Genomic DNA, 6,000 nt, shown 5'->3' on the forward strand with positions numbered 1-6,000 from the left:
CCTTAGCTTGAGGGATTAGGAGTTGAGTCCTATTTGCTATTTGCTTCTTGTTGAGTACGACGTATAGGCATGGTGACGAGTATATATACGTTGGTGTCAAGCATGACCGTGAGTCTTAAATTAATACTTGTTGTATTCTTGAATGTTACTATGATTGAAATAGTTAGTAAATCCTTGACATTGAGCAAAGACTTAGTTTGTTTATCGTGGAATCTACTTATGATTGAGAAATTGTGGTATTTGAGACGAGTGGGAATTGAGTTAAGATTGGTTATAGCTGATTCTCCCTTTCCGGTACGTATATACTTGTACTGCTGAGTTCCCTTGCCGGGATAATGTAGTCTATTGTTGATTTCTTGCCGAGACGGTTAATTATGATTATTGGTGACTGTATAGTTGGAACGGGTTACGCGTCGCAACAGCTATTATATCGGATCTTGTTGCACGCCGCAATAGATATTATATTGGATCGGGTTTCACGCCGCAACAGATATTATATTGGATCGGGTTGCACGCCGCAACAGATATTATATTGGATCGGGTTGCACGCTGCAACAACTATATATATGTGGATCGTGTTGCACGCCGCAATAATGTTAAATGATAAGGGGTCGGTTGCGCGCCGCAACAATATTGTTATTGTATCGTTGTAGATATTGAGTTGTCCTTTCATATTTTATTAAGTTTTTGTTGGTCTTGATATGTTTCCCCGAAGCATGTACCCCCTCCAAATTTAAACTGCTCATTCCTGTTTATTTTCCGTCATATATTATATAACTGCACAGGTTTATCTGGAGTCTGGTCCTAGCCTCGTCACTACCTCGCCGGGGTTAGGCCAGACACTTACCAGCACATGGGTTCGGTTATGCTGATACTACACTCTGCACTCTGTGCAGATACCGGAGCGGCACTTGATCAGCAACAGTAGGGGAGCCAGCCTACAGTCCACCGAGACACCGAGGTAGCCTTGCAGGCGTCTGTAGGCCTGGCGTCTCCTCTACCTTTTATTATGTTCTGTTATCTCATGTATCCGAGACAAATAGTGTTATTTTTCCTTCAAACTATTGTATATAGTACTCTTAGTAGTCTGTGGATATTGTGACACCAGTTTCTGGGTAGAGGCATGTGTTGACTTTCGAAACATTTTGGTTTTATATTTATTTAAGACTTTCGCTTAAATCTCATATTCCGTTGTCATTTAGATGTTTATCACTTGTGAATATAAGTTGTAAAAAAAGATTAAAACAGAAGAGTTAAAGATTTTTAAGTTCGTGGCTTGCCTAGCTTCTACGAGTAGGCGCCATCACGACTCCCGAGGGTGGGAATTCCGGGTCGTGACAAATAATCACTATTTTGCCGCAACACGAAAAGTTCCAACATAACATACTGGAGATTGGAGCACATATGTATGAACTTTCAGCATATTATGGTGGAATATTTCCCGAATTTTGAACAGTGCTTTCGTTCAGATTTATCTTTATATGAAAAGTAGCTAAATTTCGATTACTTTTAAACTGTGGCTATTTTTTAATAACCACTTGTAAATCTGGTTATTTTTTAATTTCACCCAAACATTTGGGTAAACATCACTTTTAGCCCGTGGTTTACATCCGGTAGTCCCAAAAGTGTATAAACTTAATATATTTTTCGTATAGCATATAAAAATATATAAATTACAAAAAATATATATTTTTCTATTATTATTTTGATAGCAGCTATAAAATATCATTTTTCCTAAATATTTTGTGAGCAAAATTTTTGCAGAATACCTTAGGAGTGGCATATATGTCTAGATGATCACAGAATTGACCAAGTTAATTGTGAGAATAATAGGAGAGAAACAATAATAACAATAAATTCAGTGTAATTTCATAAGTGGGGTTGGGAAGGATAATGATGCGTAGACTTACCCACTATCTTGAAGGTAGAGACTAAAGAGGTTGTTTCCGATAAACCCTCGACTCACAAAAGGCCAAAAGAAAAGCAGTACTGTAATAACAACAAGATATTAAGAAAACGAAGCGAAAGGAACAACAAGTAATGCTAAAAATACAAGAATAATACTAATACTATCGACTACCTACTAACCATCTACCTTGATTCTCGACCTGCAAACAACATTAATTATTCGGATGAACAAACGGAGAAAAGACAAAAAACAAAGTTTTATGTCTGATCACAAATAGAATCTGATGAACTAAGGAAACATTACAATAACTTATAATTAAAATAAACAAGATTAAGGATAAAACCAGGTTCTGACAAAGACAATGAACATGGATGAGGTATTCTCCCAAAACGAAAAAGCAGGAAAATTTCTTTCTTTATATCCCCGACAAGCAGTTTCCCTACTCATTATATTTTCCATATCATCACGTTACATTTGTATTACTTATTCCAGATTGGAATAATCAATACTATTAACACCGTCATTATTAACAAACATATGCAATCTTAAGTCTAAGCCGTTAGATTTCTCTCTATGATTGCGTTGTTTTACGTCCTAATCTTGTCTTATTATCCTCCTAATCCAATCTTTAACACTGTTAGGTGCATGGATGTGTATGAAACGTGGCACCATGACCAGCTGTTGGTTCTCTAACACTTAGAAATTTTCTGTGTTGTTTTCTTGTTCTCGTGGTTTTACACTTTTGGCTAAGAAGCAGACGAAGTTGTTTGTTATATACAAATTTTACACATTTTTTAGGCTACCACATATAAATAATTTTGATCGCAAGTTAAAAGTAATCTTTGTCCCTTTTTTCTTCCATCAGGTGTACGTTCAATATCCGTATTGCGGCCCCATTAAATTTGGTTTCACAGGACGTAAAACCCATTAAAAGAAGGAGCATTCTTTATCAGAATTTTTTCTAAAAATTCGAACTTAACACCTTTAATAAAGGATAGAGAAATTTTATCTATCCCATCATAAACTTAGGTGATTATTTAGTAATGTCATTAAAGGACAAAAGCTGCTTTGGCTTTTTTATTGGTTTATCTCCATGCAATGTATCTAATGGTTCTGTGCTTGGATATTTAAATCGCATACACACGCATCATATATTTATTTATTACGGTGTATTATTTTCACTCACCTGCCTAGGTTTCCTGGAAAAGTTGATCACCATTTAATAATGTGTTTAGGTTATGTACTTTGTCAGTGTATTATCAATCCACGATAAGTGACCATTTTATCTTTTTATTTTGTCAAGTGTTCATTTACATAACCAAGAAGGAATTAATTTTATTTTTTCAGAATTTGCTTTTATTTATATATTTCAATGTGTCAAGGTAATAATTAATTAAGTTTAATTTAGTAAATATATTTCTTTTTCTAGGAGTTCATATTTCCTTAATGGGTACGCCAAAGATAAAATGACCACTTATTATGGACCGGAGGGAGTTTTTTTTTTCAAGATTACAAATTTTGTGGTCCAAAAAAAATCAGAGCAATTACATTATTTAGAAATGGAGTTTAAATTTTGTATACTAAATGTGTATCAGCTCCTTAAACCGTCAAAATAAATTACTCCATCCGTCCAAAAAAAAAAAAAAAGATTTCGAGAGTCAGATTTCTTAATTTTGATCATATTTAAGTTTTTTCAATATAAAATTAGTACATATCTGAAAATTATATAAAAGTACTATAAATCACAAGAATTAATAATTTAAAATATTTAAAAGGCACATAAAAATATCGCAGTCAAATAACAACTCGTTTAACTCCCCAAATTTACTACATCACTCTATTTGGGATGAAGGGAGTAATTAATTACAATAATAAACGTTGTAAAAAATTTATTTTGTTTCTGTATATAATTTAAATCCTTATTTAATTACGGTTTTAAGTTAGCGTGTCTTTATTTAGTTACTTCTTCAAGTTTTGACAATCTTTATGCTTCCTAGTTTTAAGGGCATGACAATTGAAAATTAAAACTCAACTTGCCTAGCTATAGTTGGCTCTAAAACCACACATGAGGTGAATATGCAATTTCCTTGAGAAAAGGTCGAACACGGTTGCTTTGTTCAGAAAATTTTCCCATTGTATATAGCAGTTTTCCCTCATAATTTTTTTTACTAGATTTTTTATATATATTACCAGTCGTAATGCCAAATGAATAATTTTATCTAAGAAAGACCCTAAAATACGTATTTGAAGCAACCATTGGTGGGTGGGGAAGTTAATTTCTCTTTGTATTGAAGCTTACCAAACGAATAAAACAAAGAAGCAAAATACATGCAGTATGTACCAACACTCGTTTCTCATTGATGTTTTCGAACCATTTTGATGTTCTAATTTAACTTTTCACAAAAATCTAGAAGTCCCAAAAAAAGAAAGAAAAGGAAAACAAAGAGATTTGGCTTTACGCACATGCACGAACATGTGTAGCAAAGTACCAAAATATCCTCTTGCCTTTTTATCCCTAATGCCTAGCCTACACTACTCTCGTTTATCTTGATAAAAAGTTGGGATAGTTATAGAAATAGCTAGCAAGATTAGATTCAATGTTTATTCTTTTTAATTAATATATATAGATTATACATTAATTATACACAATTATACATATATATATTATACATAATTTATACAAATATTATACATTTACCGGTTATTTTTAGTTTAAGATATTAGGTGATCAACTATTTTGATTAATTCTTCTAAAAGTTCAGGTAGAGCCGTCATCACCTTGAATTAAAGATATATGTACTAATATTAAAGAATATATTTGCATCTCTAGATATACCAAGAGCAAAATGGCTATATCGTCTTGAAGACGGGAAGAAATGGCATTTGAAAGTATTACTGGCTTAACATTTACGTTTCAAGAGACCAATTCTTTCAACCGCTCAAACATTCATAAACTTTGCGTTTCGCCCGCCCTATCCATCCACGCGCTAGTGTAATTTAACTAGCTAGAATAGTCTAGGCACATGCATGAACGTATACAAATATACCATAACCTAAAAGAGATCATTAAGGATGGACTAGTATGAGTGGAGTACTCACACATGGCTAAGTACCTAACCCTACATCCTAGTCTTGTCTGCATGACTTTTATATTAGTGCTTTTTTGAGCCCATCGAAGCAATGGTCCACAAATTGCTTTTAGTATCCTAACGAGTAACGATTTTACCTGTCCACTTAATCACCGGAGAGACTAAAGGATAAAAAGCCAACCGGCTTTCACGCATCAGAAAATAGTCACTATTTGGACCATGAAAACCCAAAGAATACAACAGTATAACAACAACAACGATTTCACAAATGGGATCTCGGGAGGGTGGAATATACGCAGACCTTATCCTTACATTGTTTGGGATAGAGAAATTACTTCCGATAGATTTTTGGCTCACGAAAATAATACATTAAACTAATAATAAAATAAACAAAATAGATACATGCATTTTATACTACTAACTTGATTTAACCATTTTATTAACTATTTAATTAAACTTTAGAGAAATGCCACTTTTGATTTGGCTAATGGAAGGACACTGAACTTTTCTCCTTCTGAAATGTCCAATCGAAAATTGATGGTATAGATACTAGCTAGAGAGAGTTTGGTGCACAAGTAGGCGTATGGCGGCAAAAAAGAAAAGGAAAGCTATTTACATTTTGGTGTGGTCAAAGATGGACTTATGTATGACTAGACCTTGTGGGGACGTTTATCTTCTACTATTGTGTTAAAAGAGCACCTAGCATAAATTAAAGGTGAAAAGTGGAGGGGAAGAGACTCCACAAATAGTAGCGGCCGCGGATTTTCCAAAAAAGTTATAAAAGTCTTGTGGTAAAGGAAGAAGATATAAGGTTAAAGTCGTTTATACTAATGAGTGATTATGATATTTGTGAAATACAAAAACATAGATTTATCTGTGTTGATGTTCCTGAAGATGGATTACTTTTGGCGTTAACTCTACAGTGTTTATACAATGTTTGATTTCCAGTATAAACTTGTATATCTGCATATATAGCAAAGCCATTAATGGGATGAGAGGATG

Source organism: Nicotiana tabacum, chromosome 18 (genome assembly GCF_000715075.1).
Source record: "Nicotiana tabacum cultivar K326 chromosome 18, ASM71507v2, whole genome shotgun sequence".
NCBI classification, from domain to species: Eukaryota; Viridiplantae; Streptophyta; class Magnoliopsida; order Solanales; family Solanaceae; genus Nicotiana; species Nicotiana tabacum.